The sequence below is a fragment of the Lissotriton helveticus genome, chromosome 5_1 (assembly GCF_964261635.1).
Source record: "Lissotriton helveticus chromosome 5_1, aLisHel1.1, whole genome shotgun sequence".
Classification (NCBI taxonomy): Eukaryota; Metazoa; Chordata; class Amphibia; order Caudata; family Salamandridae; genus Lissotriton; species Lissotriton helveticus.
In genome coordinates, this window is record NC_136065.1 from 743,137,128 (window position 1) to 743,160,345 (window position 23,218).

Here is a 23,218-nt window from a genome sequence, read left to right on the forward strand (position 1 = left end):
TGCCTAGCTGCTCTTCACTGAAAAGCTTGTTTCTGCATACATTTTTGGCATAGGTTTGCTCCTGCTGGGTCAGCCGAGCAGCAAATTTCTGCTTAACCACCTGCTATCATGAGAGACATCAGGGCTGCATCTTTTGAGGCCAGTACTGAGCCTGAAAAGCATTTCCAACCCCACTTACAAGTGAAACTTGCTAAAATGTGCCTAGCTGCTCTTCACTGAAAAGCTTGTTTCTGCATACATTTTTGGCATACGTTTGCTCCTGCTGGGTCAGCCGAGCAGCGAATTTCTACTTAACCACCTGCTATCATGAGAGACATCAGGGCTGCATCTTTTGAGCCCAGTACTAAGCCTGAAAAGCATTTCCAACCCCACTTACAAGTGAAACTTGCTAAAATGTGCCTAGCTGCTCTTTACTGAAAAGCTTGTTTCTGCATACATTTTTGGCATACGTTTGCTCCTGCTGGGTCAGCCGAGCAGCGAATTTCTACTTAACCACCTGCTATCATGAGAGACATCAGGGCTGCATCTTTTGAGCCCAGTACTGAGCCTGAAAAGCGTTTCCAACCCCACTTACAAGTGAAACTTGCTAAAATGTGCCTGGCTGCTCTTCACTGAAAAGCTTGGTTCTGCACACATTTTTAGCATACGTTTGCTCCTGCTGGATCAGCCGAGCAGCAAATTTCTACTTAACCACCTGCTATCATGAGAGACATCAGGGCTGCATCTTTTGAGCCCAGTACTAAGCCTGAAAAGCATTTCCAACCCCACTTACAAGTGAAACTTGCTAAAATGTGCCTGGCTGCTCTTCACTGAAAAGCTTGGTTCTGCATACATTTTTAGCATACGTTTGCTCCTGCTGGGTCAGCCGAGCAGCAAAATTCTACTTAACCACCTGCTATCATGAGAGACATCAGGGCTGCATCTTTTGAGCCCAGTACTGAGCCTGAAAAGCGTTTCCAACCCCACTTACAAGTGAAACTTGCTAAAATATGCCTGGCTGCTCTTCACTGAAAAGCTTGGTTCTGCATACATTTTTAGCATACGTTTGCTCCTGCTGGGTCAGTCGAGCAGCAAATTTCTACTTAACCACCTGCTATCATGAGAAACATCAGGGCTGCATCTTTTGAGCCCAGTACTGAGCCTGAAAAGCGTTACCAACCCCACTTACAAGTGAAACTCGCTAATATGTGCCTGGCTGCTCTTCACTGAAAAGCTTGGTTCTGCATAAATTTTTAGCATACGTTTGCTCCTCCTGAGTCAGCCGAGCAGCAAATTTCTACTTAACCACCTGCTATCATGAGAGACATCAGGGCTGCATCTTTTGAGCCCATTACTGAGCCTGAAAAGCATTTCCAACCCCACTTACAAGTGAAACTTGCTAAAATGTGCCTAGCTGCTCTTCACTGAAAAGCTTGTTTCTGCACACATTTTTGGCATACGTTTGCTCCTGCTGGGTCAGCCGAGCAGCAAATTTCTACTTAACCACCTGCTATCATGAGAGACATCAGGGCTGCATCTTTTGAGCCCAGTACTGAGCCTGAAAAGCGTTACCAACCCCACTTACAAGTGAAACTCGCTAATATGTGCCTGGCTGCTCTTCACTGAAAAGCTTGGTTCTGCATACATTTTTAGCATACGTTTGCTCCTCCTGAGTCAGCCGAGCAGCAAATTTCTACTTAACCACCTGCTATCATGAGAGACATCAGGGCTGCATCTTTTGAGCCCATTACTGAGCCTGAAAAGCATTTCCAACCCCACTTACAAGTGAAACTTGCTAAAATGTGCCTCTCTGCTCTTCACTGAAAAGCTTGGTTCTGCATACATTTTTGGCATACGTTTGCTCCTGCTGGGTTAGCCGAGCAGCGAATTTCTACTTAACCACCTGCTATCATGAGAGACATCAGGGCTGCATCTTTTGAGCCCAGTACTGAGCCTGAAAAGCGTTTCCAACCCCACTTACAAGTGAAACTTGCTCAAATGTGCCTAGCTGCTCTTCACTGAAAAGCTTGTTTCTGCATAAATTTTTGGCATAGGTTTGCTCCTGCTGGGTCAGCCGAGCAGCACATTTCTACTTAACCACCTGCTATCATGAGAGACATCAGGGCTGCATCTTTTGAGGCCAGTACTGAGCCTGAAAAGCATTTCCAACCCCACTTACAAGTAAAACTTGCTAAAATGTGCCTAGCTGCTCTTCACTGAAAAGCTTGTTTCTGCATACATTTTTGGCATATGTTTGCTCCTGCTGGGTCAGCCAAGCAGCGAATTTCTACTTAACCACCTGCTATCATGAGAGACATCAGGGCTGCATCTTTTGAGCCCAGTACTAAGCCTGAAAAGCATTTCCAACCCCACTTACAAGTGAAACTTGCTAAAATGTGCCTAGCTGCTCTTCACTGAAAAGCTTGTTTCTGCATACATTTTTGGCATACGTTTGCTCCTGCTGGGTCAGCCGAGCAGCGAATTTCTACTTAACCACCTGCTATCATGAGAGACATCAGGGCTGCATCTTTTGAGCCCAGTACTGAGCCTGAAAAGCGTTTCCAACCCCACTTACAAGTGAAACTTGCTAAAATGTGCCTGGCAGCTCTTCACTGAAAAGCTTGGTTCTGCATACATTTTTAGCATACGTTTGCTCCTGCTGGGTCAGCCGAGCAGCAAATTTATACTTAACCACCTGCTATCATGAGAGAGATGAGGGCTGCATCTTTTGAGCCCAGTACTGAGCCTGAAAAGCATTTCCAACCCCACTTACAAGTGAAACTTGCCAAAATGTGCCTAGCTGCTCTTCACTGAAAAGCTTGTTTCTGCATACATTTTTGGCATACGTTTGCTCCTGCTGGGTCAGCCGAGCAGCGAATTTCTACTTAACCACCTGCTATCATGAGAGACATCAGGGCTGCATCTTTTGAGCCCAGTACTAAGCCTGAAAAGCATTTCCAACCCCACTTACAAGTGAAACTTGCTAAATTGTGCCTAGCTGCTCTTCACTGAAAAGCTTGTTTCTGCATACATTTTTGGCATACGTTTGCTCCTGCTGGGTCAGCCGAGCAGCAAATTTCTACTTAACCACCTGCTATCATGAGAGAGATCAGGGCTGCATCTTTTGAGCCCAGTACTGAGCCTGAAAAGCATTTCCAACCCCACTTACAAGTGAAACTTGCTAAAATGTGCCTGGCTGCTCTTCACTGAAAAGCTTGGTTCTGCATACATTTTTAGCATACGTTTGCTCCTGGTGGGTCAGCCGATCAGCAAATTTCTACTTAGCCACCTGCTATCATGAGAGAGATCAGGGCTGCATCTTTTAAGCCCAGTACTGAGCCTGAAAAGCGTTTCCAACCCCACTTACAAGTGAAACGGGCTAAAATGTGCCTGGCTGCTCTTCACTGAAAAGCTTGGTTCTGCATACATTTTTAGCATACGTTTGCTCCTGCTGGGTCAGCCGAGCAGCACATTTCTACTTAACCACCTGCTATCATGAGAGACATCAGGGCTGCATCTTTTGAGCCCAGTACTGAGCCTGAAAAGCGTTTCCCACCCCACTTACAAGTGAAACTTGCTAAAATGTGCCTGGCTGCTCTTCACTGAAAAGCTTGGTTCTGCATACATTTTTGGCATACGTTTGCTCCTGCTGGGTCAGCCGAGCAGCGAATTTCTACTAAACCACCTGCTATCATGAGAGAGATCGGGGCTGCATCTTTTGAGCCCAGTACTGAGCCTGAAAAGCGTTTCCAACCCCACTTACAAGTGAAACCTGCTAAAATGTGCCTGGCTGCTCTTCACTGAAAAGCTTGGTTCTGCATACATTTTTAGCATACGTTTGCTCCTGCTGGGTCAGCCGAGCAGCAAATTTCTACTTAACCACCTGCTATCATGAGAGAGATCAGGGCTGCATCTTTTGAGCCCAGTACTGAGCCTGAAAAGCATTTCCAACCCCACTTACAAGTGAAACTTGCTAAAATGTGCCTGGCTGCTCTTCACTGAAAAGCTTGGTTCTGCACACATTTTTAGCATACGTTTGCTCCTGCTGGGTCAGCCGAGCAGCAAATTTCTACTTAACCACCTGCTATCATGAGAGACATCAGGGCTGCATCTTTTGAGCCCAGTACTGAGCCTGAAAAGCGTTTCCAACCCCACTTACAAGTGAAACTTGCTAAAATGTGCCTGGCTGCTCTTCACTGAAATGCTTGGTTCTGCATACATTTTTGGCATACGTTTGCTCCTGCTGGGTCACCCGAGCAGCAAATTTCTACTTAACCACCTGCTATCATGAGAGACATCAGGGCTGCATCTTTTGAGCCCAGTACTGAGCCTGAAAAGCGTTTCCAACCCCACTTACAAGTGAAACCTGCTAAAATGTGCCTGGCTGCTCTTCACTGAAAAGCTTGGTTCTGCATACATTTTTAGCATACGTTTGCTCCTGCTGGGTTAGCCGAGCAGCGAATTTCTACTTAACCACCTGCTATCATGAGAGACATCAGGGCTGCATCTTTTGAGCCCAGTACTGAGCCTGAAAAGCATTTCCAACACCACTTACAAGTGAAACTTGCTAAAATATGCCTGGCTGCTCTTCACTGAAAAGCTTGGTTCTGCATACATTTTTAGCATACGTTTGCTCCTGCTGGGTCAGCCGAGCAGCACATTTCTACTTAACCACCTGCTATCATGAGAGACATCAGGGCTGCATCTTTTGAGCCCAGTACTGAGCCTGAAAAGCGTTTCCAACCCCACTTACAAGTGAAACTTGATAAAATGTGCCTCTCTGCTCTTCACTGAAAAGCTTGGTTCTGCACACATTTTTAGAATACGTTTGCTCCTGCTGGGTCAGCCAAGCAGCAAATTTCTACTTAACCACCTGCTATCATGAGAGACATCAGGGCTGTATCTTTTGAGCCCAGTACTGAGCCTGAAAAGCATCTCCAACCCCGCTTACAAGTGAAACTTGCTAAAATGTGCCTAGCTGCTCTTCACTGAAGAGCTTGTTTCTGCATACATTTTTGGCATACGTTTGCTCCTGCTGGGTCAGCCGAGCAGCAAATTTCTACTTAACCACCTGCTATCATGAGAGAGATCAGGGCTGCATCTTTTGAGCCCAGTACTGAGCCTGAAAAGCGTTTCCAACCCCACTTACAAGTGAAACTTGCTCAAATGTGCCTAGCTGCTCTTCACTGAAAAGCTTGTTTCTGCATACATTTTTGGCATAGGTTTGCTCCTGCTGGGTCAGCCGAGCAGCAAATTTCTACTTAACCACCTGCTATCATGAGAGACATCAGGGCTGCATCTTTTGAGGCCAGTGCTGAGCCTGAAAAGCATTTCCAACCCCACTTACAAGTGAAACTTGCTAAAATGTGCCTAGCTGCTCTTCACTGAAAAGCTTGTTTCTGCATACATTTTTGGCATACGTTTGCTCCTGCTGGGTCAGCCAAGCAGCGAATTTCTACTTAACCACCTGCTATCATGAGAGACATCAGGGCTGCATCTTTTGAGCCCAGTACTAAGCCTGAAAAGCATTTCCAACCCCACTTACAAGTGAAACTTGCTAAAATGTGCCTAGCTGCTCTTCACTGAAAAGCTTGTTTCTGCATACATTTTTGGCATACGTTTGCTCCTGCTGGGTCAGCCGAGCAGCGAATTTCTACTTAACCACCTGCTATCATATGAGACATCAGGGCTGCATCTTTTGAGCCCAGTACTGAGCCTGAAAAGCGTTTCCAACCCCACTTACAAGTGAAACTTGCTAAAATGTGCCTGGCTGCTCTTCACTGAAAAGCTTGGTTCTGCATACATTTTTAGCATACGTTTGCTCCTGGTGGGTCAGCCGAGCAGCAAATTTCTACTTAGCCACCTGCTATCATGAGAGAGATCAGGGCTGCATCTTTTGAGCCCAGTACTGAGCCTGAAAAGCGTTTCCAACCCCACTTACAAGTGAAACGTGCTAAAATGTGCCTGGCTGCTCTTCACTGAAAAGCTTGGTTCTGCATACATTTTTAGCATACGTTTGCTCCTGCTGGGTCAGCCGAGCAGCACATTTCTACTTAACCACCTGCTATCATGAGAGCCATCAGGGCTGCATCTTTTGAGCCCAGTACTGAGCCTGAAAAGCGTTTCCAACCCCACCAACAAGTGAAACTTGCTAAAATATGCCTAGCTGCTCTTCACTGAAATGCTTGGTTCTGCATACATTTTTAGCATACGTTTGCTCCTGCTGGGTCAGCCGAGCAGCAAATTTCTACTTAACCACCTGCTATCATGAGAGACATCAGGGCTGCATCTTTTGAGCCCAGTACTGAGCCTGAAAAGCGTTTCCAACCCCACTTACAAGTGAAACTTGCTAAAATGTGCCTGGCTGCTCTTCACTGAAAAGCTTGGTTCTGCATACATTTTTAGCATACGTTTGCTCCTGCTGGGTCAGCCGAGCACCAAATTTCTACTTAACCACCTGCTATCATAAGAGACATCAGGGCTGAATCTTTTGAGCCCAGTACTGAGCCTGAAAGCGTTTCCCACCCCACTTACATGTGAAACTTGCTAAAATGTGCCTGGCTGCTCTTCACTGAAAAGATTGGTTCTGCATACATTTTTGCCATACGTTTGCTCCTGCTGGGTCAGCCGAGCAGCAAATTTCTACTAAACCACCTGCTATCATGAGAGAGATCGGGGCTGCATCTTTTGAGCCCAGTACTGAGCCTGAAAAGCGTTTCCGACCCCACTTACAAGTGAAACCTGCTAAAATGTGCCTGGCTGCTCTTCACTGAAAAGCTTGGTTCTGCATAAATTTTTAGCATACGTTTGCTCCTGCTGGGTCAGCCGAGCAGCAAATTTCTACTTAACCACCTGCTATCATGAGAGAGATCAGGGCTGCATCTTTTGAGCCCAGTACTGAGCCTGAAAAGCATTTCCAACCCCACTTACAAGTGAAACTTGCTAAAATGTGCCTGGCTGCTCTTCACTGAAAAGCTTGGTTCTGCACACATTTTTAGCATACGTTTGCTCCTGCTGGGTCAGCCGAGCAGCAAATTTCTACTTAACCACCTGCTATCATGAGAGACATCAGGGCTGCATCTTTTGAGCCCAGTACTGAGCCTGAAAAGCGTTTCCAACCCCACTTACAAGTGAAACTTGCTAAAATGTGCCTGGCTGCTCTTCACTGAAATGCTTGGTTCTGCATACATTTTTAGCATACGTTTGCTCCTGCTGGGTCACCCGAGCAGCAAATTTCTACTTAACCACCTGCTATCATGAGAGACATCAGGGCTGCATCTTTTGAGCCCAGTACTGAGCCTGAAAAGCGTTTCCAACCCCACTTACAAGTGAAACCTGCTAAAATGTGCCTGGCTGCTCTTCACTGAAAAGCTTGGTTCTGCATACATTTTTAGCATACGTTTGCTCCTGCTGGGTTAGCCGAGCAGCGAATTTCTACTTAACCACCTGCTATCATGAGAGACATCAGGGCTGCATCTTTTGAGCCCAGTACTGAGCCTGAAAAGCATTTCCAACACCACTTTAACAAGTGAAACTTGCTAAAATATGCCTGGCTGCTCTTCACTGAAAAGCTTGGTTCTGCATACATTTTTAGCATACGTTTGCTCCTGCTGGGTCAGCCGAGCAGCACATTTCTACTTAACCACCTGCTATCATGAGAGACATCAGGGCTGCATCTTTTGAGCCCAGTACTGAGCCTGAAAAGCATTTCCAACCCCACTTACAAGTGAAACTTGCTAAAATGTGCCTAGCTGCTCTTCACTGAAGAGCTTGTTTCTGCATACATTTTTGGCATACGTTTGCTCCTGCTGGGTCAGCCGAGCAGCAAATTTCTACTTAACCACCTGCTATCATGAGAGAGATCAGGGCTGCATCTTTTGAGCCCAGTACTGAGCCTGAAAAGCGTTTCCAACCCCACTTACAAGTGAAACTTGCTCAAATGTGCCTAGCTGCTCTTCACTGAAAAGCTTGTTTCTGCATACATTTTTGGCATAGGTTTGCTCCTGCTGGGTCAGCCGAGCAGCAAATTTCTACTTAACCACCTGCTATCATGAGAGACATCAGGGCTGCATCTTTTGAGGCCAGTGCTGAGCCTGAAAAGCATTTCCAACCCCACTTACAAGTGAAACTTGCTAAAATGTGCCTAGCTGCTCTTCACTGAAAAGCTTGTTTCTGCATACATTTTTGGCATACGTTTGCTCCTGCTGGGTCAGCCAAGCAGCGAATTTCTACTTAACCACCTGCTATCATGAGAGACATCAGGGCTGCATCTTTTGAGCCCAGTACTAAGCCTGAAAAGCATTTCCAACCCCACTTACAAGTGAAACTTGCTAAAATGTGCCTAGCTGCTCTTCACTGAAAAGCTTGTTTCTGCATACATTTTTGGCATACGTTTGCTCCTGCTGGGTCAGCCGAGCAGCGAATTTCTACTTAACCACCTGCTATCATATGAGACATCAGGGCTGCATCTTTTGAGCCCAGTACTGAGCCTGAAAAGCGTTTCCAACCCCACTTACAAGTGAAACTTGCTAAAATGTGCCTGGCTGCTCTTCACTGAAAAGCTTGGTTCTGCATACATTTTTAGCATACGTTTGCTCCTGGTGGGTCAGCCGAGCAGCAAATTTCTACTTAGCCACCTGCTATCATGAGAGAGATCAGGGCTGCATCTTTTGAGCCCAGTACTGAGCCTGAAAAGCGTTTCCAACCCCACTTACAAGTGAAACGTGCTAAAATGTGCCTGGCTGCTCTTCACTGAAAAGCTTGGTTCTGCATACATTTTTAGCATACGTTTGCTCCTGCTGGGTCAGCCGAGCAGCACATTTCTACTTAACCACCTGCTATCATGAGAGCCATCAGGGCTGCATCTTTTGAGCCCAGTACTGAGCCTGAAAAGGGTTTCCAACCCCACCAACAAGTAAAACTTGCTAAAATATGCCTAGCTGCTCTTCACTGAAATGCTTGGTTCTGCATACATTTTTAGCATACGTTTGCTCCTGCTGGGTCAGCCGAGCAGCAAATTTCTACTTAACCACCTGCTATCATGAGAGACATCAGGGCTGCATCTTTTGAGCCCAGTACTGAGCCTGAAAAGCGTTTCCAACCCCACTTACAAGTGAAACTTGCTAAAATGTGCCTGGCTGCTCTTCACTGAAAAGCTTGGTTCTGCATACATTTTTAGCATACGTTTGCTCCTGCTGGGTCAGCCGAGCACCAAATTTCTACTTAACCACCTGCTATCATAAGAGACATCAGGGCTGCATCTTTTGAGCCCAGTACTGAGCCTGAAAGCGTTTCCCACCCCACTTACATGTGAAACTTGCTAAAATGTGCCTGGCTGCTCTTCACTGAAAAGATTGGTTCTGCATACATTTTTGGCATACGTTTGCTCCTGCTGGGTCAGCCGAGCAGCAAATTTCTACTAAACTACCTGCTATCATGAGAGAGATCGGGGCTGCATCTTTTGAGCCCAGTACTGAGCCTGAAAAGCGTTTCCGACCCCACTTACAAGTGAAACCTGCTAAAATGTGCCTGGCTGCTCTTCACTGAAAAGCTTGGTTCTGCATACATTTTTAGCATACGTTTGCTCCTGCTGGGTCAGCCGAGCAGCAAATTTCTACTTAACCACCTGCTATCATGAGAGAGATCAGGGCTGCATCTTTTGAGCCCAGTACTGAGCCTGAAAAGCATTTCCAACCCCACTTACAAGTGAAACTTGCTAAAATGTGCCTGGCTGCTCTTCACTGAAAAGCTTGGTTCTGCACACATTTTTAGCATACGTTTGCTCCTGCTGGGTCAGCCGAGCAGCAAATTTCTACTTAACCACCTGCTATCATGAGAGACATCAGGGCTGCATCTTTTGAGCCCAGTACTGAGCCTGAAAAGCGTTTCCAACCCCACTTACAAGTGAAACTTGCTAAAATGTGCCTGGCTGCTCTTCACTGAAATGCTTGGTTCTGCATACATTTTTAGCATACGTTTGCTCCTGCTGGGTCACCCGAGCAGCAAATTTCTACTTAACCACCTGCTATCATGAGAGACATCAGGGCTGCATCTTTTGAGCCCAGTACTGAGCCTGAAAAGCGTTTCCAACCCCACTTACAAGTGAAACCTGCTAAAATGTGCCTGGCTGCTCTTCACTGAAAAGCTTGGTTCTGCATACATTTTTAGCATACGTTTGCTCCTGCTGGGTTAGCCGAGCAGCGAATTTCTACTTAACCACCTGCTATCATGAGAGACATCAGGGCTGCATCTTTTGAGCCCAGTACTGAGCCTGAAAAGCATTTCCAACACCACTTTAACAAGTGAAACTTGCTAAAATATGCCTGGCTGCTCTTCACTGAAAAGCTTGGTTCTGCATACATTTTTAGCATACGTTTGCTCCTGCTGGGTCAGCCGAGCAGCACATTTCTACTTAACCACCTGCTATCATGAGAGACATCAGGGCTGCATCTTTTGAGCCCAGTACTGAGCCTGAAAAGCGTTTCCAACCCCACTTACAAGTGAAACTTGCTAAAATGTGCCTCTCTGCTCTTCACTGAAAAGCTTGGTTCTGCACACATTTTTAGAATACGTTTGCTCCTGCTGGTTCAGCCGAGCAGCAAATTTCTACTTAACCACCTGCTATCATGAGAGACATCAGGGCTGCATCTTTTGAGCCCAGTACTGAGCCTGAAAAGCGTTTCCAACCCCACTTAAAAGTGAAACCTGCTAAAATGTGCCTGGCTGCTCTTCACTGAAAAGCTTGGTTCTGCATACATTTTTAGCATACGTTTGCTCCTGCTGGGTCAGCCGAGCAGCACATTTCACTTAACCACCTGCTATCATGAGAGACATCAGGGCTGCATCTTTTGAGCCCAGTACTGAGCCTGAAAAGCGTTTCCAACCCCACTTACAAGTGAAACTTGCTCAAATGTGCCTAGCTGCTCTTCACTGAAAAGCTTGTTTCTGCATACATTTTTGGCATAGGTTTGCTCCTGCTGGGTCAGCCGAGCAGCAAATTTCTGCTTAACCACCTGCTATCATGAGAGACATCAGGGCTGCATCTTTTGAGGCCAGTACTGAGCCTGAAAAGCATTTCCAACCCCACTTACAAGTGAAACTTGCTAAAATGTGCCTAGCTGCTCTTCACTGAAAAGCTTGTTTCTGCATACATTTTTGGCATACGTTTGCTCCTGCTGGGTCAGCCGAGCAGCGAATTTCTACTTAACCACCTGCTATCATGAGAGACATCAGGGCTGCATCTTTTGAGCCCAGTACTAAGCCTGAAAAGCATTTCCAACCCCACTTACAAGTGAAACTTGCTAAAATGTGCCTAGCTGCTCTTTACTGAAAAGCTTGTTTCTGCATACATTTTTGGCATACGTTTGCTCCTGCTGGGTCAGCCGAGCAGCGAATTTCTACTTAACCACCTGCTATCATGAGAGACATCAGGGCTGCATCTTTTGAGCCCAGTACTGAGCCTGAAAAGCGTTTCCAACCCCACTTACAAGTGAAACTTGCTAAAATGTGCCTGGCTGCTCTTCACTGAAAAGCTTGGTTCTGCACACATTTTTAGCATACGTTTGCTCCTGCTGGATCAGCCGAGCAGCAAATTTCTACTTAACCACCTGCTATCATGAGAGACATCAGGGCTGCATCTTTTGAGCCCAGTACTAAGCCTGAAAAGCATTTCCAACCCCACTTACAAGTGAAACTTGCTAAAATGTGCCTGGCTGCTCTTCACTGAAAAGCTTGGTTCTGCATACATTTTTAGCATACGTTTGCTCCTGCTGGGTCAGCCGAGCAGCAAATTTCTACTTAACCACCTGCTATCATGAGAGACATCAGGGCTGCATCTTTTGAGCCCAGTACTGAGCCTGAAAAGCATTTCCAACACCACTTTAACAAGTGAAACTTGCTAAAATATGCCTGGCTGCTCTTCACTGAAAAGCTTGGTTCTGCATACATTTTTAGCATACGTTTGCTCCTGCTGGGTCAGCCGAGCAGCACATTTCTACTTAACCACCTGCTATCATGAGAGACATCAGGGCTGCATCTTTTGAGCCCAGTACTGAGCCTGAAAAGCGTTTCCAACCCCACTTACAAGTGAAACTTTCTAAAATGTGCCTCTCTGCTCTTCACTGAAAAGCTTGGTTCTGCACACATTTTTAGAATACGTTTGCTCCTGCTGGGTCAGCCGAGCAGCAAATTTCTACTTAACCACCTGCTATCATGAGAGACATCAGGGCTGCATCTTTTGAGCCCAGTACTGAGCCTGAAAAGCGTTTCCAACCCCACTTAAAAGTGAAACCTGCTAAAATGTGCCTGGCTGCTCTTCACTGAAAAGCTTGGTTCTGCATACATTTTTAGCATACGTTTGCTCCTGCTGGGTCAGCCGAGCAGCACATTTCACTTAACCACCTGCTATCATGAGAGACATCAGGGCTGCATCTTTTGAGCCCAGTACTGAGCCTGAAAAGCGTTTCCAACCCCACTTACAAGTGAAACTTGCTCAAATGTGCCTAGCTGCTCTTCACTGAAAAGCTTGTTTCTGCATACATTTTTGGCATAGGTTTGCTCCTGCTGGGTCAGCCGAGCAGCAAATTTCTGCTTAACCACCTGCTATCATGAGAGACATCAGGGCTGCATCTTTTGAGGCCAGTACTGAGCCTGAAAAGCATTTCCAACCCCACTTACAAGTGAAACTTGCTAAAATGTGCCTAGCTGCTCTTCACTGAAAAGCTTGTTTCTGCATACATTTTTGGCATACGTTTGCTCCTGCTGGGTCAGCCGAGCAGCGAATTTCTACTTAACCACCTGCTATCATGAGAGACATCAGGGCTGCATCTTTTGAGCCCAGTACTAAGCCTGAAAAGCATTTCCAACCCCACTTACAAGTGAAACTTGCTAAAATGTGCCTAGCTGCTCTTTACTGAAAAGCTTGTTTCTGCATACATTTTTGGCATACGTTTGCTCCTGCTGGGTCAGCCGAGCAGCGAATTTCTACTTAACCACCTGCTATCATGAGAGACATCAGGGCTGCATCTTTTGAGCCCAGTACTGAGCCTGAAAAGCGTTTCCAACCCCACTTACAAGTGAAACTTGCTAAAATGTGCCTGGCTGCTCTTCACTGAAAAGCTTGGTTCTGCACACATTTTTAGCATACGTTTGCTCCTGCTGGATCAGCCGAGCAGCAAATTTCTACTTAACCACCTGCTATCATGAGAGACATCAGGGCTGCATCTTTTGAGCCCAGTACTAAGCCTGAAAAGCATTTCCAACCCCACTTACAAGTGAAACTTGCTAAAATGTGCCTGGCTGCTCTTCACTGAAAAGCTTGGTTCTGCATACATTTTTAGCATACGTTTGCTCCTGCTGGGTCAGCCGAGCAGCAAATTTCTACTTAACCACCTGCTATCATGAGAGACATCAGGGCTGCATCTTTTGAGCCCAGTACTGAGCCTGAAAAGCGTTTCCAACCCCACTTACAAGTGAAACTTGCTAAAATGTGCCTAGCTGCTCTTCACTGAAAAGCTTGTTTCTGCATACATTTTTGGCATACGTTTGCTCCTGCTGGGTCAGCCGAGCAGTGAATTTCTACTTAACCACCTGCTATCATGAGAGACATCAGGGCTGCATCTTTTGAGCCCAGTACTAAGCCTGAAAAGCATTTCCAACCCCACTTACAAGTGAAACTTGCTAAAATGTGCCTAGCTGCTCTTCACTGAAAAGCTTGTTTCTGCATACATTTTTGGCATACGTTTGCTCCTGCTGGGTCAGCCGAGCAGCGAATTTCTACTTAACCACCTGCTATCATGAGAGACATCAGGGCTGCATCTTTTGAGCCCAGTACTGAGCCTGAAAAGCATTTCCAACCCCACTTACAAGTGAAACTTGCTAAAGCTGCTCTTCACTGAAAAGCTTGGTTCTGCACACATTTTTAGCATACGTTTGCCTCTGCTGGGTCAGCCGAGCAGCAAATTTCTACTTAACCACCTGCTATCATGAGAGACATCAGGGCTGCATCTTTTGAGCCCAGTACTGAGCCTGAAAAGCGTTTCCAACCCCACTTACAAGTGAAACTTGCTAAAATGTGCCTGGCTGCTCTTCACTGAAAAGCTTGATTCTGCATACATTTTTAGCATACATTTGCTCCTGGTGGGTCAGCCGAGCAGCAAATTTCTACTTAGCCACCTGCTGTCATGAGAGAGATCAGGGCTGCATCTTTTGAGCCCAGTACTGAGCCTGAAAAGCGTTTCCAACCCCACTTACAAGTGAAACGTGCTAAAATGTGCCTGGCTGCTCTTCACTGAAAAGCTTGGTTCTGCATACATTTTTAGCATACGTTTGCTCCTGCTGGTTCAGCCGAGCAGCACATTTCTACTTAACCACCTGCTATCATGAGAGCCATCAGGGCTGCATCTTTTGAGCCCAGTACTGAGCCTGAAAAGCGTTTCCAACCCCACCAACAAGTGAAACTTGCTAAAATATGCCTAGCTGCTCTTCACTGAAATGCTTGGTTCTGCATACATTTTTAGCATACATTTGCTCCTGCTGGGTCAGCCGAGCAGCAAATTTCTACTTAACCACCTGCTATCATGAGAGACATCAGGGCTGCATCTTTTGAGCCCAGTATTGAGCCTGAAAAGCGTTTCCAACCCCACTTACAAGTGAAACTTGCTAAAATGTGCCTGGCTGCTCTTCACTGAAAAGCTTGGTTCTGCATACATTTTTAGCATACGTTTGCTCCTGCTGGGTCAGCCGAGCACCAAATTTCTACTTAACCACCTGCTATCATGAGAGACATCAGGGCTGCATCTTTTGAGCCCAGTACTGAGCCTGAAAGCGTTTCCCACCCCACTTACAAGTGAAACTTGCTAAAATGTGCCTCTCTGCTCTTCACTGAAAGCTTCGTTCTGCATACATTTTTAGCATATGTTTGCTCCTGCTGGGCCAGCCGAGCAGCGAATTTCTACTTAACCACCTGCTATCATGAGAGACATCAGAGCTGCATCTTTTGAGCCCATTACTAAGCCTGAAAAGCGTTTCCAACCCCACTTACAAGTGAAACTTGCTAAAATGTGCCTCTCTGCTCTTCACTGAAAAGCTGATTCTGCATACATTTTTGGCATAGGTTTGCTCCTGCTGGGTCAGCCGAGCAGCAAATTTCTACTTAACCACCTGCTATCATGAGAGACATCAGGGCTGCATCTTTTGAGGCCAGTACTGAGCCTGAAAAGCATTTCCAACCCCACTTACAAGTGAAACTTGCTAAAATGTGCCTAGCTGCTCTTCACTGAAAAGCTTGTTTCTGCATACATTTTTGGCATATGTTTGCTCCTGCTGGGTCAGCCGAGCAGCGAATTTCTACTTAACCACCTGCTATCAAGCGAGACATCAGGGCTGCATCTTTTGAGCCCAGTACTGAGCCTGAAAAGCATTTCCAACCCCACTTACAAGTGAAACTTGCTAAAATGTGCCTAGCTGCTCTTCACTGAAAAGCTTGTTTCTGCATACATTTTTGGCATACGTTCGCTCCTGCTGGGTCAGCCGAGCAGCGAATTTCTACTTAACCACCTGCTATCATGAGAGACATCAGGGCTGCATCTTTTGAGCCCAGTACTGAGCCTGAAAAGCGTTTCCAACCCCACTTACAAGTGAAACTTGCTAAAATGTGCCTGGCTGCTCTTCACTGAAAAGCTTGGTTCTGCATACATTTTTAGCATACGTTTGCTCCTGCTGGGTCAGCTGAGCACCAAATTTCTACTTAACCACCTGCTATCATGAGAGACATCAGGGCTGCATCTTTTGAGCCCAGTACTGAGCCTGAAAGCGTTTCCCACCCCACTTACGAGTGAAACTTGCTAAAATGTGCCTCTCTGCTCTTCACTGAAAAGCTTGGTTCTGCATACATTTTTAGCATATGTTTGCTCCTGCTGGGCCAGCCGAGCAGCGAATTTCTACTTAACCACCTGCTATCATGAGAGACATCAGAGCTGCATCTTTTGAGCCCATTACTAAGCCTGAAAAGCGTTTCCAACCCCACTTACAAGTGAAACTTGCTAAAATGTGCCTCTCTGCTCTTCACTGAAAAGCTGATTCTGCATACATTTTTGGCATAGGTTTGCTCCTGCTGGGTCAGCCGAGCAGCAAATTTCTACTTAACCACCTGCTATCATGAGAGACATCAGGGCTGCATCTTTTGAGGCCAGTACTGAGCCTGAAAAGCATTTCCAACCCCACTTACAAGTGAAACTTGCTAAAATGTGCCTAGCTGCTCTTCACTGAAAAGCTTGTTTCTGCATACATTTTTGGCATACGTTTGCTCCTGCTGGGTCAGCCGAGCAGCGAATTTCTACTTAACCACCTGCTATCATGAGAGACATCAGGGCTGCATCTTTTGAGCCCAGTACTGAGCCTGAAAAGCATTTCCAAACCCACTTACAAGTGAAACTTGCTAAAATGTGCCTAGCTGCTCTTCACTGAAAAGCTTGTTTCTGCATACATTTTTGGCATACGTTTGCTCCTGCTGGGTCAGCCGAGCAGCGAAGTTCTACTTAACCACCTGCTATCACGAGAGAGATCAGGGCTGCATCTTTTGAGATCAGTACTGAGCCTGAAAAGAATTTCCAACCCCACTTACAAGTGGAACTTGCTAAAGCTGCTCTTCACTGAAAAGCTTGTTTCTGCATACATTTTTGGCATACGTTTGCTCCTGCTGGGTCAGCCGAGCAGCGAATTTCTACTTAACCACCTGCTATCATGAGAGACATCAGAGCTGCATCTTTTGAGCCCAGTACTGAGCCTGAAAGCGTTTCCAACCCCACTTACAAGTGAAACTTGCTAAAATGTGCCTCTCTGCTCTTCACTGAAAAGCTGATTCTGCATACATTTTTGGCATAGGTTTGCTCCTGCTGGGTCAGCCGAGCATCAAATTTCTACTTAACCACCTGCTATCATGAGAGACATCAGGGCTGCATCTTTTGAGGCCAGTACTGAGCCTGAAAAGCATTTCAACTCCACTTACAAGTGAAACTTGCTAAAATGTGCCTAGCTGCTCTTCACTGAAAAGCTTGTTTCTGCATACATTTTTGGCATACGTTTGCTCCTGCTCGGTCAACCGAGCAGCGAATTTCTACTTAACCACCTGCTATCAAGCGAGACATCAGGGCTGCATCTTTTGAGCCCAGTACTGAACCTGAAAAGCATTTCCAACCCCACTTACAAGTGAAACTTGCTAAAATGTGCCTAGCTGCTCTTCACTGAAAAGCTTGTTTCTGCATACATTTTTGGCAGATGTTCGCTCCTGCTGGGTCAGCCGAGCAGCGAATTTCTACTTAACCACCTGCTATCATGAGAGACATCAGGGCTGCATCTTTTGAGCCCAGTACTGAGCCTGAAAAGCGTTTCCAACCCCACTTACAAGTGAAACTTGCTAAAATGTGCCTGGCTGCTCTTCACTGAAAAGCTTGGTTCTGCATACATTTTTAGCATACGTTTGCTCCTGCTGGGTCAGCCGAGCAACAAATTTCAACTTAACCACCTGCTATCATGAGAGACATCAGGGCTGCATCTTTTGAGCCCAGTACTGAGCCTGAAAGCGTTTCCCACCCCACTTACGAGTGAAACTTGCTAAAATGTGCCTCTCTGCTCTTCACTGAAAAGCTTGGTTCTGCATACATTTTTAGCATATGTTTGCTCCTGCTGGGCCAGCCGAGCAGCGAATTTCTACTTAACCACCTGCTATCATGAGAGACATCAGAGCTGCATCTTTTGAGCCCATTACTAAGCCTGAAAAGCGTTTCCAACCCCACTTACAAGTGAAACTTGCTAAAATGTGCCTCTCTGCTCTTCACTGAAAAGCTGATTCTGCATACATTTTTGGCATAGGTTTGCTCCTGCTGGGTCAGCCGAGCAGCGAATTTCTACTTAACCACCTGCTATCATGAGAGACATCAGGGCTGCATCTTTTGAGCCCAGTACTGAGCCTGAAAAGCATTTCCAAACCCACTTACAAGTGAAACTTGCTAAAATGTGCCTAGCTGCTCTTCACTGAAAAGCTTGTTTCTGCATACATTTTTGGCATACGTTTGCTCCTGCTGGGTCAGCCGAGCAGCGAAGTTCTACTTAACCACCTGCTATCATGAGAGAGATCAGGGCTGCATCTTTTGAGATCAGTACTGAGCCTGAAAAGAATTTCCAACCCCACTTACAAGTGGAACTTGCTAAAGCTGCTCTTCACTGAATAGCTTGGTTCTGCACACATTTTTAGCATACGTTTGCTCCTGCTGGGTCAGCCGAGCAGCAAATTTCTACTTAACCACCTGCTATCATGAGAGACATCAGGGCTGCATCTTTTGAGGCCAGTACTGAGCCTGAAAAGCATTTCCAACCCCACTTACAAGTGAAACTTGCTAAAATGTGCCTAGCTGCTCTTCACTGAAAAGCTTGTTTCTGCATACATTTTTGGCATACGTTTGCTCCTGCTGGGTCAGCCGAGCAGCGAATTTCTACTTAACCACCTGCTATCATGAGAGACATCAGGGCTGCATCTTTTGAGCCCAGTACTGAGCCTGAAAAGCATTTCCAACCCCACTTACAAGTGAAACTTGCTAAAATGTGCCTAGCTGCTCTTCACTGAAAAGCTTGTTTCTGCATACATTTTTGGCATACGTTTGCTCCTGCTGGGTCAGCCGAGCAGAAAATTTCTACTTAACCACCTGCTATCATGAGAGACATCAGGGCTGCATCTTTTGAGCCCAGTACTGAGCCTGAAAAGCGTTTCCAACCCCACTTACAAGTGAAACTTGCTAAAATGTGCCTGGCTGCTCTTCACTGAAAAGCTAGGTTCTGCATACATTTTTGGCATACGTTTGCTCCTGCTGGGTCAGCAGAGCAGCGAATTTCTACTTAACCACCTGCTATCATGAGAGAGATCGGGGCTGCATCTTTTGAGATCAGTACTGAGCCTGAAAAGCGTTTCCAACCCCACTTACAAGTGAAACCTGCTAAAATGTGCCTGGCTGCTCTTCACTGAAAAGCTTGGTTCTGCATACATTTTTGGCATACGTTTGCTCCTGCTGGGTTAGCCGAGCAGCGAACTTCTACTTAACCACCTGCTATCATGAGAGACATCAGGGCTGCATCTTTTGAGCCCAGTACTGAGCCTGAAAAGCGTTTCCAACCCCACTTACAAGTGAAACTTGCTAAAATGTGCCTAGCTGCTCTTCACTGAAAAGCTTGTTTCTGCATACATTTTTGGCATACGTTTGCTCCTGCTGGGTCAGCCGAGCAGCGAATTTCTACTTAACCACCTGCTATCATGAGAGACATCAGGGCTGCATCTTTTGAGCCCAGTACTAAGCCTGAAAAGCATTTCCAACCCCACTTACAAGTGAAACTTGCTAAAATGTGCCTAGCTGCTCTTCACTGAAAAGCTTGTTTCTGTATACATTTTTGGCATAGGTTTGCTCCTGCTGGGTCAGCCGAGCAGCGAATTTCTACTTAACCACCTGCTATCATGAGAGACTCAGGGCTGCATCTTTTGAGCCCAGTACTGAGCCTGAAAAGCGTTTCCAACCCCACTTACAAGTGAAACTTGCTCAAATGTGCCTGGCTGCTCTTCACTGAAAAGCTTGGTTCTGCATACATTTTTAGCATACGTTTGCTCCTGCTGGTCAGCCGAGCAGCAAATTTCTACTTAACCACCTGCTATCACGAGAGAGATCAGGGCTGCATCTTTTGAGCCCAGTACTGAGCCTGAAAAGCATTTACAACCCCACTTACAAGTGAAACTTGCTAAAATGTGCCTAGCTGCTCTTCACTGAAAAGCTTGTTTCTGCATACATTTTTGGCATACGTTTGCTCCTGCTGGGTCAGCCGAGCAGCGAATTTCTACCTAACCACCTGCTAACATGAGAGACTCAGGGCTGCATCTTTTGAGCCCAGTACTGAGCCAGAAAAGCGTTTCCAACCCCACTTACAAGTGAAACTTGCTCAAATGTGCCTGGCTGCTCTTCACTGAAAAGCTTGGTTCTGCATACATTTTTAGCATACGTTTGCTCCTGCTGGGTCAGCCGAGCAGCGAATTTCTACTTAACCACCTGCTATCATGAGAGACATCAGGGCTGCATCTTTTGAGCCCAGTACTAAGCCTGAAAAGCATTTCCAACCCCACTTACAAGTGAAACTTGCTAAAATGTGCCTAGCTTCTCTTCACTGAAAAGCTTGTTTCTGCATACATTTTTGGCATACGTTTGCTCCTGCTGGGTCAGCCGAGCAGCAAATTTCTACTTAACCACCTGCTATCATGAGAGAGATCAGGGCTGCATCTTTTGAGCCCAGTACTGAGCCTGAAAAGCATTTCCAACCCCACTTACAAGTGAAACTTGCTAAAGCTGCTCTTCACTCAAAAGCTTGGTTCTGCACACATTTTTAGCATACGTTTGCTCCTGCTGGGTCAGCCGAGCAGCAAATTTCTACTTAACCACCTGCTATCATGAGAGACATCAGGGCTGCATCTTTTGAGCCCAGTACTGAGCCTGAAAAGCGTTTCCAACCCCACCAACAAGTGAAACTTGCTAAAATATGCCTAGCTGCTCTTCACTGAAGTGCTTGGTTCTGCATACATTTTTAGCATATGTTTGCTCCTGCTGGGCCAGCCGAGCAGCGAATTTCTACTTAACCACCTGCTATCATGAGAGACATCAGAGCTGCATCTTTTGAGCCCATTACTAAGCCTGAAAAGCGTTTCCAACCCCACTTACAAGTGAAACTTGCTAAAATGTGCCTCTCTGCTCTTCACTGAAAAGCTGATTCTGCATACATTTTTGGCATAGGTTTGCTCCTGCTGGGTCAGCCGAGCAGCAAATTTCTACTTAACCACCTGCTATCATGAGAGACATCAGGGCTGCATCTTTTGAGGCCAGTACTGAGCCTGACAAGCATTTCCAACCCCACTTACAAGTGAAACTTGCTAAAATGTGCCTAGCTGCTCTTCACTGAAAAGCTTGTTTCTGCATACATTTTTGGCATACGTTTGCTCCTGCTGGGTCAGCCGAGCAGCGAATTTCTACTTAACCACCTGCTATCATGAGAGACATCAGGGCTGCATCTTTTGAGCCCAGTACTGAGCCTGAAAAGCATTTCCAAACCCACTTACAAGTGAAACTTGCTAAAATGTGCCTAGCTGCTCTTCACTGAAAAGCTTGTTTCTGCATACATTTTTGGCATACGTTTGCTCCTGCTGGGTCAGCCGAGCAGCGAAGTTCTACTTAACCACCTGCTATCATGAGAGACATCAGGGCTGCATCTTTTGAGCCCAGTACTGAGCCTGAAAAGCGTTTCCAACCCCACTTACAAGTGAAACTTGCTAAAATGTGCCTGGCTGCTCTTCACTGAAAAGCTTGGTTCTGCATACATTTTTAGCATACGTTTGCTCCTGCTGGGTCAGCCGAGCAGCAAATTTCTACTTAACCACCTGCTATCATGAGAGAGATCAGGGCTGCATCTTTTGAGCCCAGTACTGAACCTGAAAAGAATTTCCAACCCCACTTACAAGTGGAACTTGCTAAAGCTGCTCTTCACTGAATAGCTTGGTTCTGCACACATTTTTAGCATACGTTTGCTCCTGCTGGGTCAGCCGAGCAGCAAATTTCTACTTAACCACCTGCTATCATGAGAGACATCAGGGCTGCATCTTTTGAGGCCAGTACTGAGCCTGAAAAGCATTTCCAACCCCACTTACAAGTGAAACTTGCTAAAATGTGCCTAGCTGCTCTTCACTGAAAAGCTTGTTTCTGCATACATTTTTGGCATACGTTTGCTCCTGCTGGGTCAGCCGAGCAGCGAATTTCTACTTAACCACCTGCTATCATGAGAGACATCAGGGCTGCATCTTTTGAGCCCAGTACTGAGCCTGAAAAGCGTTTCCAACCCCACTTACAAGTGAAACTTGCTAAAATGTGCCTGGCTGCTCTTCACTGAAAAGCTAGGTTCTGCATACATTTTTGGCATACGTTTGCTCCTGCTGGGTCAGCAGAGCAGCGAATTTCTACTTAACCACCTGCTATCATGAGAGAGATCGGGGCTGCATCTTTTGAGATCAGTACTGAGCCTGAAAAGCGTTTCCAACCCCACTTACAAGTGAAACCTGCTAAAATGTGCCTGGCTGCTCTTCACTGAAAAGCTTGGTTCTGCATACATTTTTGGCATACGTTTGCTCCTGCTGGGTTAGCCGAGCAGCGAACTTCTACTTAACCACCTGCTATCATGAGAGACATCAGGGCTGCATCTTTTGAGCCCAGTACTGAGCCTGAAAAGCGTTTCCAACCCCACTTACAAGTGAAACTTGCTAAAATGTGCCTAGCTGCTCTTCACTGAAAAGCTTGTTTCTGCATACATTTTTGGCATACGTTTGCTCCTGCTGGGTCAGCCGAGCAGCGAATTTCTACTTAACCACCTGCTATCATGAGAGACATCAGGGCTGCATCTTTTGAGCCCAGTACTAAGCCTGAAAAGCATTTCCAACCCCACTTACAAGTGAAACTTGCTAAAATGTGCCTAGCTGCTCTTCACTGAAAAGCTTGTTTCTGTATACATTTTTGGCATAGGTTTGCTCCTGCTGGGTCAGCCGAGCAGCGAATTTCTACTTAACCACCTGCTATCATGAGAGACTCAGGGCTGCATCTTTTGAGCCCAGTACTGAGCCTGAAAAGCGTTTCCAACCCCACTTACAAGTGAAACTTGCTCAAATGTGCCTGGCTGCTCTTCACTGAAAAGCTTGGTTCTGCATACATTTTTAGCATACGTTTGCTCCTGCTGGTCAGCCGAGCAGCAAATTTCTACTTAACCACCTGCTATCACGAGAGAGATCAGGGCTGCATCTTTTGAGCCCAGTACTGAGCCTGAAAAGCATTTACAACCCCACTTACAAGTGAAACTTGCTAAAATGTGCCTAGCTGCTCTTCACTGAAAAGCTTGTTTCTGCATACATTTTTGGCATACGTTTGCTCCTGCTGGGTCAGCCGAGCAGCGAATTTCTACCTAACCACCTGCTATCATGAGAGACTCAGGGCTGCATCTTTTGAGCCCAGTACTGAGCCAGAAAAGCGTTTCCAACCCCACTTACAAGTGAAACTTGCTCAAATGTGCCTGGCTGCTCTTCACTGAAAAGCTTGGTTCTGCATACATTTTTAGCATACGTTTGCTCCTGCTGGGTCAGCCGAGCAGCGAATTTCTACTTAACCACCTGCTATCATGA